The following is a 13,114-nucleotide window of genomic DNA, read 5'->3' as shown; positions in this document are numbered from 1 at the left end:
CAACGAAGGAGCAAAACGAGAAACATTTACAGTTAATTTACGACAAAGATGGTATGATTGTGGCCGCTTTCAGGCGTGAAGATATATGTGTGCTCATGCAGTCGTTGCATGTATGCATACTGGAATAAATTTATACACTTATGTGGACGAGTGCTTTCACCTACATAGGATATTAAATATATACAACCATGAGTTCAGAATGATCCCAAATGAATCATATTTGCTGAAACAACATCATGATGAATAGTTATCAAATCCACTGCTTCGTAGAAGTCCAACGGGTCAACCTGAGTATACTCATATTCATACTAGTATGTATATCCATATTAGAGAGAAATGTCAACCGAAGAGATGTGGATTATATAGAAGTGAAGGTTATTCAAAAAGAAATTGTCTAAACCTATCACGGTATAGACATCACTAGTAATCTTATTTCTATTTGAACGAGTATTTGAATTTCTTGCCTATTTGTATTTCAATGAATGTTATGTTTTATCTATTTTTTTTTGAATTAATATGATTTATATTTGTTGACGCTATATTTTAATGAATGTAATTAATATCAATAGTTGAATTAATGTGATTAATATTAATATTTGAAGGAATGTGATGGATATTAATCTTAGTTTCAACTTAAAATTCATTAATTCAAACATATAAAGTGATTACAAATCTTGTCGGTGTCGAGGTGTTGTTGAATAATAATGCCGAGATGCGCGTCGATTTCGTTGTGGCCGTTGCAGGAGTTTGCTCATAATAACCAACTTGCTCATTCACCGAGGGCATATGATCATGTGTTGTAAATACATTCCCACCACCACTTTGCTCTCCCACCTGAGGATAAATACTCGTATTTGACATTATAGATTTCACATGATCAAAATCATATGTTGCTCCAAACATAGGAGAGAACATGGGTGATTGATGAGGAATAAGCTAAGGAGTGTAGGCTGTAACACCATAATCACCAAAACATGATGAAATTATCTTGTACCGCCAAAATATTCTGATGGGATATTATCCATTGCCGCTTTTTCTGCTCCATGGTGAGATGAACTCCCACTCCGTCTTGGTTTTTTGACTTTACCAAAATTTTCTTATATTATATAAATTGTCGTCTTTCTATGTTCGTTGTCAAGAACAACTTTCCATGTTCCCAATTATAATTCAGGTAAACTGAATTCTGAAAGTCAAAGTCATCTGCTTGAATGGGAGTGAGAGTTGGCAAGTACGAAACCCTGTTGTTCCAAAGATTGATATAGTTGGCATGCCTTAATGCCCAATCCTCACCATGCCTACCCCGCCCATCTAATATGTGGAGAGCGTCATGAATCTCTGGAATTCGCGAAATATGTTGGTGGAAGTTGAACTGCCTCAACACTCTATCGAAAAATTGGAACTCAACAAAAGTGAAATAGATCAATGGTGTAACAACACACCAATATTAACAACCCTCCTAGACATGTTGTGGAACACATGATATAATTTCTCCATCATCGTACGACCTCCATATAAACTATAAAAGAAAATTATATAATTATTAATTAATTAAATAATATTATAATTGAACTAAAGAAATAAACAATATAAGAAACTAAATAAATTAATTATATAACTCAATTTTGCATTTAATGTCTATCTTAAATCTAAACTCTTTCACATTATTGTGCACCAACCCCGTTCCTTCTATTTTATGCTTCCATCTGTATACCAATCAAAATAAAATTCGGTAATTATTTTTCCTATAAAAAAATTCATTAATTAATTTAAGATCAAATATTAATATTACCTTCCGGCAAGAGAAAAGTCAACTGCAGTTCGACTAATCGGTGTTAACCATGGAAGTCTGTGCCAGGCCCATGATTGTAATAACATCAGACATCCACACATTTCCATCGTACATGTATTATTTACAAATAATGACGCCTTACGCATCTCGCGATACAAGAACGCCAATATTGTCGATTCCCAACTATACTGACAGGTATTCAAAAAGTTACCCCAAAACGAAAGTTATTGTATATGAACAAGATTACCAGATTTATCCGGCATCAAGACTCCCCCGATCAACCGTAATATATATGCTCGAGTTGCATATATAATGTCTTGCTTAGTACTATAACGACCGAGCTTAAACTCATTCACCAATCATGATAACCTCAAACATGACTCTTTTGTAAATGTTTTTTCTAGCACCATCCCAAGGTAAGGCCCGCACATTTCAAACACATACTGGTCATTTTTTCCCAGCACTTTCATTCCATTTGTAGGGACCCCGAGTTGTAAAGCCACATCCTCCAAAGTGATCTCACATTTACCAACTTATATTCTCTTACAAATCTTACTTCGTAAAAGCCCACCATTTGTAAATTCTGGACAATAAGTTCATATGGCTTATCATAAATGTTCACTCGACTACGAAGGACTCTTTGTTCGTCATCCTACAATTTATTAATCCATGTAATTAGAATTAATTCATTGTTCTCAAATAAAATATATTATTCGATCATAATAACAATGCTCCCAAATGACTAGAAATGTGTCGATCATCTAGTCTCAAAAGAACATTTTATTCTGCCATGCTTCAACAAATCTATAAAAAAAATTAAATATTTCAATTTATAATATTAATCATAATTAAAAAAAAAATTAAACAAAAAATATGTTAAATCAAAATAAATAGTCTAATTAAATTATATTTACAATAAAAACAAAAAAAAGCAATAAAATTTAAACTAAACTTACCAAACCACTCAAATACGATTTAATATGTAAAATCAAAATAAATAGATCAATAATTTATATTACTCAATAAAAAATAAAAAATATAGTTTAAACTAAACTTATGAAACTACTCAAATACAACTTAATATGTAAAATCAAAAATAAATAGTCTAATAATTATAATTTAAATTAAAAACAAAAATTATACTAAAAATTACACGAAAATTTAAATTAAACTTATCAAACCACTCGAATACGGTTTAATATTTAAAATAAAAATAAATAGTGTAATTAATTTATTATTTAAATGAAAACCCTAAACCCTAAATAATTAATTTTAAACTAAACTTACCAAACCACTCAAATACGATTTAATCTGTAAAATAAAAATAATTAGTTTAATAATTTATCTCAATAAAATATAATTTAAACTAAAAATTTTAACTGACCAAACTACTCAAATACAACTTAATATGTAAAATCAAAATAAATAGTCTAATAATTATTATTTAAAATAAAAATAAAAATTACACTAAAAATTACACTAAAATTTAAATTAAACTTATTAAACTGTGCGAATACAGTTTAATATGTAAAATTAAAATAAATAATGTAATTAATTTATATTTAAAATAAAAAAACAAAACAAAAAAAATTTACATTAAACTTACCAGAAATTTTGAATCTTTTATTCCTTTGTTCGAACTTTCTTCTCTCTTTTTATTTTTCTTATTCTCTCTCGGTGAAAATTTTATTCTCTTCTTTTCTCAGCTCACCCCTACTGCTCCCCAAAACCCAACTCCCCTATTTATAAAAAAAAATTATTGCATGCCCGTTAGATGCATTATTGGTGCACATAATGGCACCATTATTAATGCCCAATAATGGCACCATTATGCCTATTTCAGGTGCAGCAGCAGCAGTCAACCTTCTTGCTTCCCCATGCTGCAACAGTTGGCCTGAAGACGCCGCGTAGTCCCGGGGGCAGTCTATATGCTGAACCATTGACCTGAAGACGTCGCGTAGTCTCGGGGCCTTCTGCATGGCCTGAAGACGCCGTACAATCCATGCGTCTCTCCCCTGCCTGAAGACGTCGTGTACTCCTGGAGTCTTCCTGGTTGGCCTGAAGACACCAAGTAAGCTTGGAGTCTTTGGTTCGGTACTGTAAATTTCACCCTATATGAGGAAATAATTTAGGAAGTGGATTATTTTGGGAATTAAATATTCCCAAATGGATTATTTCGACCATTTTGCCTATACCTATGACTAGAAAAGGGATTAAAAAGCCCTTAGAGGCAAAAAAAGAAATATCATTATATACAAAAGTGATCAAAATGGTACAACATAATGAAGTAACAGAAAGGAAAAATGACTAAAAAACTAGTATGAAAATAAAAATAACTAGAAAGTCCTTACATGTATAATACATACTAAATTACCCCTATATTAAAAAGTTACCAAAATGCCCCTATAATAGTAAACAGATTTATAAAAAAATTAAGAATGATTAAAACACATTCTATGTTGGATAAATGAATGTCATAGTGAATGATGTTTGAGAGGCATATGGTAAGCCATCTTGATTATTATGATGAGTAATTGTGATGAGGTAAGATCATTGCATGCATTACGACATATCACGAGTTTTCAGTATTCTTTGTACGATAAAGGTAAAGGCTCATGATATTATTATTGTCTTACTAAACTAGTTAGAGGTCATTTAATACAATAACATGTATAGGGTCGAACATCTACATTGTGGTCATTTGGGATCGTCCACCTTACATAACTAGGTTTGTCTGATGTGAGCATGGGCTTTTGGGTTCATTCATCTTGGGAACATTATGCTTAAAGTTGATAAATGTAATACCCATAACTCGTATAATTATACCTATACAGATTATAGATGTCACCTGAATTTCTAAAACCATTCCCAATTTAAAAAAATTTTAAAATTTATTTTCTTAAAATAGTAAATGATATTATAAAAACATCATATGAATTATGTTTCATTATAACAAATTTAAGGAAAAAGATTTTTTTATGAATAGTACCGAGAACAGTGAACAGTGAGGGTATCAGTACATTGTAGCAGGGTATCAATACCCCTTTAGCATTCTGGAAATTTTTAATGTCAGTATTGTTCATCACTATTCACTACTACAATAACTTCATCAAAATATATAAAACTCATAAAAACTTAACCTTTAATCATTATAAAGTTACTATTTTGTTTCCAAATTTGTTCAACAAAACAAATAGAACATTACTAATTACATGCCACTATCTAAGTCAAAATTCCATCATAGGATGTCTTACTGATATTGTAGTGTATTCCTGGATGATCGGAGTGCCTTGTACTCTTTACTCTATTCTTGGCTTTTTACCTACGCGTAAAAATCATTACACGCTAAGTATAAACTTAGTGAGACAATTTAAAACAATAAACAGTGCAATACAATTCATGCATGAATTTCAATGTCAAAAGCAAATGTCATATGATCATGTTACATGCATATCCAATATTTTACCATATACTTGCCATTTATTTCATAAGCTTGTAAGCTTATTTTACCAATATACTTACTATTATTCCATAAGCTCGTAAGCTTATTTGCATGGTTACCATTTATTAACCAATAAACCATAAACCATAAACAATAGCCCATAACCCAATATAAAACCATGAGGACCCTGGGTACATGAGTCAAATATAAGCACCGTAGTGCTAACCCGTATGACACATAAGGTCGTGTCCACCATCTGTACCAGGTATCCTTAAGTACAGTCCCATATGACACATAAGGTCATGCCCACCATATACACTAGGTATCCTTTAGTGTATCCTGTATGCAGCCTGCTGCTAGACTCTATGGCATGCCAACTATACCATGTCCCTCAATGACTTACTTGGGCATACAATCTATTCTATTTGATTTATCCATGGCAAAGTATATTATCAATATTTAACATTGGGCAATTCATACCCGAAATAACATTCATGATCAATGCATTATAATTTCATACTGTGACATATCAATTTCATGTCAATTTATAAAAAATGACATAATATCATGTTGATATAAACAATGTCAACTTATCACAAGTCTTCCTGATGATATATAAAGCATCCATGTATAATTTCATGCATGTATTGCACTCACCTTGACACTTTATATAATCCACAATATAAGCCTCACTATATTCCACAATAAACCCTTTTTATACTTGACTTGCTTCAATCACAAATCAATCACGATCTGTATAAATAACAAATTCATAATGATACATATGTTAGTATTATACTAACATAAACATATCCCAAAATAACTCCATAATATACTTGAAACTCATTTTCTATCAAAATACTTAACTCTTAATAATACATTTTAACATTGGAACCAACTTTTCCAATTTACTCAAAATGGTCCTTAACCATTTTATCACTTAGATTCTTAATACCAAATATTCCAGCATTGAAATTATTACCATTCAATTGCTTTTACAAAGGCTTAATTACATTTAAGTACCGTAACTATGTGAAGTTGTACTTAAATCACCAATCTTTTCAAACTTCCAAAATAGTCATAATTCACATCTAACACTCATTTCAATTCCAAAACAACATTTTCCAGTGTAGTACATCAACTATTAAACAATTATACAACCATTCACAACGTTTCCAAAGTTGTTGAATTGGTCCCCCAACTTTTCAAAAATTACAAAATGGTCCCTGAATTTTTCCAAGGCTTGTAGAATACTTTCTACATCATTTCCAGACCTTATATAATTTTCCATAAATTTTCTAATCCTTTAAGACCAAGGCCTAATGGTTTAAAATTCCAAAACTAGTTTTTTCATGATTTTGCTCGATTTTGATTCGATTCAAGCTTGAAATCAACTTGAAATCAACCTTATAACATCTTTAAAATCAAATATCTAATCAACTCTCATCAGAACACAAAGTTCTACAATTTCCTCTTTCGACCAAATTTTAAAGAATTATTTATAGGAAGATTGAACATGTTATAACCATAAATCAAGCTTGAAAATGAATCTACAACTTCAAAAACATCAAGATTCATCATCAATTTTATAAACCCTATCATGAACATAAACCCTTATATTTGGGATATTTGAAATCCAGAAAGATTAGAAAGAAATATTGGTACCAAATGACAGCGTTTTTCGCATAGATCACTTTCCTATTTCACGGTATAACTCCAATTCCCAAAGGAATTAGCTCAAAAATGAAAAAAAAATATTTTCTTACCTTGGAAGCTATCTCACGCCCTTTGCTGGAGAAGATGAACATCTTGGCATGATATTTTTTATTGATATCATGCTTATCATCCTTTAAAAATATATTTAATTCATTAACTTGGGAAAATACCAATATACCCTTAATTAAACTTCATAATTACCATAAAACCTAAATACTTATCCTTATCATCATCTAAATCAGAGAAATATCAGCCTTATCATCTATCAATAGTCAAATATGAACAAAATAGTTTTTCACTTTACCATTTTGCCCTTGTAATTTCCAATGATCCAAATTAAACATGGAATTAAAACATTAAATATTATTTTTCCAATATTTTAAAAATGTGAAAATAATATTTTTATTTCCTTATTTTCGTAACCCATTTGTAAATTTTTACAAATACATTTTGGTCCCTAAACTTTTCAAAGTTTATACTTTAGTCATCAAACTTTACCAAATTTATAATTTGGTCACTAAATAAATCAATTTATGGAATAACATTATTTTTGGAAAATCCCCACTTAATTCCTTAAACTTTTTATGATTTTCTACTTTGACAATCAAACTTTCAAAATTTGCATTTTGGTCATTATCTAAATTTTTGGGGTATTACAATTACCATTGAGCTTATATTTATAAAACTTATAACACCCTTCTCCCGTATACCTTTATGTATACAGGCTACAGATGTCACATCACTTTTAAAATAGTTTCCCATTTGAAAATCCGTACGAATTTGTTTTATTTTATAAACCATTATAATTTACTTACAGTTAAAACATGCATTAAACTTAAATAGACAAATAAAAGAGATGTTTCACATTTCAATGTTTTATAGTAGTTTAATTCAAAAGCTTTTCAAAGAATTTTTACTAATCCTATTACATGTCGACTAAAATATATCAAAAGTTGACAGGTATGTCATACTGTTACTGATGAGGCGACTCTAACTTGATGTCCAATGATCTCTTTACTCAACTTATATTCAACATACACGTGAAATAAACACACGTTAAGTATTACTTAGTGAGGCATACTTAATCATAAGCAACTTATAACATAAATATAGGGTAACATTTCTAATATTGAGCAACTCTTTACACTTTATTATAAACCTTATAACCTTGCACCATTAGTGCTAATATGGTAATTTACCAACTTTCTATTCATATTCATTTATTAGAATGTACAAGTAGTGCCTATACGGTAATTCATCAACTCATGATGAATTATGTGGTTTTACATATATAGTGTCGGTACGGTTATTCATCAACTCATGATGAATTCCGTGGATTTGCACACATAGTGTCGGTACGGCTATTCATCAACTCATGATGAATTATGTGGATTTGCACACATAGTGTTGGTACGTCTATTCATCAACTCATGATGAATTCCGTGGATTTGCACACATAGTGCATGTACGGGCTATTCATCAACTCATGATGAATTCCGTGAGTTTGCACACATAGTTCCTGTACGGCTATTCATCAACTCATGATAAATTTTGTTAATTTGCACACATAGTGCATGCACGGCTATTCATCAACTCATGATGAATTCCGTGGATATGCACACATAGTGCCTATACGACTATTCATCAACTAATGATGAATTCTGTGGATTTGCACACATAGTGCCTGTACGACTATTCATCAACTCATGATGAATTCTGTGAATTTGCACACATAGTGTCTGTACGGCTATTCATCAACTCATGATGAATTCCGTGGATTTGCACACAGAGCATCTGTAGTACACTTAGTACTGATATACCATTGCACCATTAGTGCTAATATGGTAATTTAAAAACTTTCTATTCATATTCATTTATTAGAATGCACAAGTAGTGCCTATACGGTAATTTAACTCATGATGAATTATATGGTTTTGCATACATAGTGCTGGTACGACTATTCATCAACTCATGATAAATTCTGTGAATTTGCACACATAGTGCTGGTACAACTATTAATAAACTCATGATGAATTTTGTGGATTTACACACATAGTGCCTATACGACTATTCATCAACTCATGATGAATTCCGTGAATTTGTAAATATAGTGCCTGTACAGCTATTCATTAACTCATGATGAATTCCGTGAGTTTGCACACATAGTGTCTGTACGGCTATTCAACAACTCATGATGAATTTCGTTGATTTGCACACATAGTTCCTGTACGGCTATTCATCAACTCATGATGAATTCCGTGAATTTGCAAATATAGTGCATGTACGGCTAGTCATCAACTCATGATGAATTCCGTGGATTTGCACATAGAGTGTCTGTAGTACACTTAGTATTGATATACCATTGCAACATATGTTTTAACAAAATTTATTTATAATTCCTAATGAACATAATAAATTAACTCACCTGGCTTCCTATGTATCCAAAACGTAAGGCTGATTAGTCCGGTACTTTGCCTTTTCCCTTAGTTTTACTTGTCTCGGGAGCTTGGTTTTGATCTACTCAAGCATCCATTAAAATATGTACCATACCCAATGTTAGTATATTTTCTAACCATTATACTTAAACAATACTCAAAAGGACATATCATTAACTTTCTATAACAATATCAGCTTATTTTTAACATTTCTGACTCTATAGTATTGATACCCCTACCATGGTATCGATACTTCTATACTATGGTACTGATACTATGATACGGTATCGATACCATTTTTGCATTCTGTTTCGAAATGGTATCGATACCTTCCCTTCGGCATCGATACTCTCCCTACGGTATCGATACTGATTGAATCAGTATCGATAGTACTTAGCAGATTCATCCTATTTTAGCTTGTAGTATCGGTACTGTTCTATCAGTAATGATGCCCGTACCCAGAATTTCTAATTTTTAACCTGATTATCACCCAAATAGGGTTAAATTTCGTTATATATACGTTATACAATGCTATTAAACTCTTCTTTAACTATCCATACTAACATTCCTTCATTTAGCCTCTTAAAACATCTAAAATCTTCCAAGAACAATAAATTCTAAGAATCACACCATTTTTCCTAATGCATTCTTAATATTATCCAATTCTTCTAATCTCTCATGTAACTCTTTAACAAGTCAAATCTACCAGTAAACATCCATAAACACTCATATTTAAACATATCACTCAAAAACCTATTTTCTTCAATCTCTATTATCTCATCTATAACTTAGTTTTGATCCCTTTAATCCTTCCTTAAGCTTCTAGTATAATCAATGCTTTAAAAGGCAACCAAAAATGAAGGAATAAACTAGTAATTTGAAAACTCACCTTTGAGCTATGGAGGAGAGTTATGCAAGGGAAAGAAGAAGAAGGAAAAGAGTTGACCAAGTTACATTCCCTTTTCCCCTTACTCTTTACTTTAATATCCTAAAAAAATGAATTTTAAATTCATTTAACTCTAATTGACCAAAATGTCCTTTTAATCCTCCATTACTACAATTTAGTTTAAACTACTCTTCCCAATTCATTCTCATCTTTTATCAATTAGACAAATATATTCTCAAATATTAAATCCTTCCAATAAAGTCCCTAATTCACTATTTAGGGTATGACAAATCTCCCCTTAAGAAAATTCATCCTCGAATTTAAAGAAGTACCTAAACCGAAGAGATGTGGAAACTGCTTTTTCATATCCTCCTCTCTCTCCCAGGTAGCCTTTTCTACCTTATGATTCTGCCAAAGCACTTTAACCAACATAATCCTTTTGTTACACAATTCCTTGGTTTCCTTAGCCAAGATCCATATTTGTTCTTCCTCATAAGTTAAATTTGGTCGGATTTCTATTTCTTCAAGAGTGATAACATGTGAGGGATCTAATATGTACCTCCTAAGCATCGATACATGAAAAACAATGTGGATCTTGTCCATATCTGGAGTCAAAACTAATTGATAAGTTACTGGTCCAACCCTTTTTTAATATCTCATACGGTCTAATGAACCTCAGACTCAACTTTCCTTTTCTCCCAAAACGTAACACCTTTTTCTATGATGATACTTTCAAAAATACTTTTTCTCCCTCCTGGTATTCTATTTCTTTTCTTTTCAAATCAGCATAGGACTTCTGTCGATCAGAGGTTATCTTTAGATTACTCTGGATGATACCACTTTATCCTCAATATCTTTCATTAAAATTTGGGCCAACCAAGTCCCGATCTTTCAATTCAAACCAATTTAATGGTGTTCTGCATTTTCTCCCATATAGAGCTTCATACGGGGCCATCCTAATACATGATTGATAAATATTATTATACGTAAATTCTACATGACTTCTCATTTGTCTGCGGATGTAAAGTTGTACTAAAGTTCAATCGAGTACCCAATGCCTCATGCAAGGACTTCCAAAATCTTGAAGTAAACCTGGGGTCTCGATAAGACTCTATCGATATTGGTACTCTGTGTAGTCTAACTATCTCTTTTATATACAACTCTACATACTTATCCATTGAGTAATATATTTGAACTGGAATAAAATGAGCCGTCTTGGTCAATCTGTCTATTATTACCCATATCGAGTCATTTTTACCCGGTGACAACGGTAGCCCTGAAACAAAATCCATTGTGACTCGCTCCCACTTCCACTCAGGAATGGATATTGGCTGTAGTAACACATATGGCACTTGATGTTCAGCTTTCACTTGCTGACATGTCAAACATTTTGCAACAAACTCTGTGGTAGCTCTTTTCATGCCAGGCCACCAGTAACGACTTTTCAAATCCTGATACATCTTATTTCCACATGAGTGCATTGTCAAAGGGCTAAAATGTGCCTCAACAAGTATATCTTTCCTCAATTCATCATCATCAGGAATGCATAGTATTCCACAATAATATAAGCATCTATTATCCCTTATTTCGAAATCTTTGGCTTCTCCTTCTTCGACTTACGCCAATCTCATTAAGCATTTCTTATCTCTACCTTGCAGCTCTTTAATCTGATCCAAAAACATCAGCCTTATCTTTAATTCTGTAATCAAAACACCATATTCTTTTAAATACATACGTCCATCTAAAGCCCTTAAAGCTTCAAAAGTCTTTTGACTGAGCGTATATGCTACCACATTAGTCTTTCCCAGATGATAGTCAATAACCAAATCATAATCTTTTAACAGCTCAATCCATCTTCTTTGCCTTAAGTTCATCTCTTTCTAAGTCTACAAATACTTTAGACTTTTATGGTCTATGTAAACATGACAATGCTCACTGTACAGATAATGGTGCCAAATTTTCAAAGAAAACACTATGGATGCTAATTACAAATCATGAGTTGGGTAATTTCTCTCATGATTCTTCAACTGTCTTAAAGCATAGGCCATGAATTTACCCTATTACATCAGAACACATCCCAATCCGCTATGGGATGCATAATTGTAAACAACATATTCTTTAGCCGAATCAGGTTACACGAGCACTGGAGCCTCAGTTACTATTCTCTTTAACATTTCAAAACTTTCCTGGCATTTTTCCGTCCAGACAAAAGGTATCCCTTTTCTTAACAATTTAGTTAGTGGTAGAGATAACATCGAAAAAGTCTTCATAAAATGCCCATAATAACCAACGAGTCCCAAGAAACTCTAAACTTCAGAAATATTCTTTGGCGGTTGCCAATCCACTATATATTGAATCTTTTTGGGATCCACTCTTATGCCTTCTGCAGATACTATATGACAAAGGAAAGCAATCTCATCTAACCAAAATTTGCATTTGGACAGCTTCGCGTATAACTTCTTATCACGAAGTATCTGAAGAACCACTCGAAGATGAGCATCATGTTCCTCCCTTGATTTGGAATATACCAAGATATCATCTATAAAAACTGCCACGAACTGATCCAAGTACAGTTGGAATTCTCTATTCATTAAATCCTTGAATGTTGTAGGAGCATTTCTTAATCCAAACGGCATTACCATAAATTCATAGTGTCTGTACCAAGTCTGAAAAGTCATCTTGGAAATATCCTCCTTTTCGATCCTTAACTGATGGTACCCCAACCTCAAATCTATCTTAGAGAACACTACTGCACTTATCAACTGATCAAACAGGTCATCAATCCTCGGAAGAGGATACTTGTTCTTTATCGTTATCTTGTTTAACTAACGATGGTCTATACATAA

At 32.1% G+C, this 13,114-nt stretch overlaps 1 pseudogene; it reads right to left on the bottom strand.

The window, feature by feature from the left end:
* The window catches only part of LOC120212250, a 28,016-nt pseudogene that overhangs the window by 13,068 nt on the left and 1,834 nt on the right, over nucleotides 1–13,114 (bottom strand).

The sequence above is a fragment of the Hibiscus syriacus genome, unplaced genomic scaffold (genome assembly GCF_006381635.1).
Source record: "Hibiscus syriacus cultivar Baekdansim isolate YM2019G1 unplaced genomic scaffold, ASM638163v2 tig00110009_pilon, whole genome shotgun sequence".
NCBI lineage: Eukaryota > Viridiplantae > Streptophyta > Magnoliopsida > Malvales > Malvaceae > Hibiscus > Hibiscus syriacus.
Note: the sequence above shows the minus strand (reverse complement) of the source record. Positions and strands in the feature narration are given on the sequence as shown.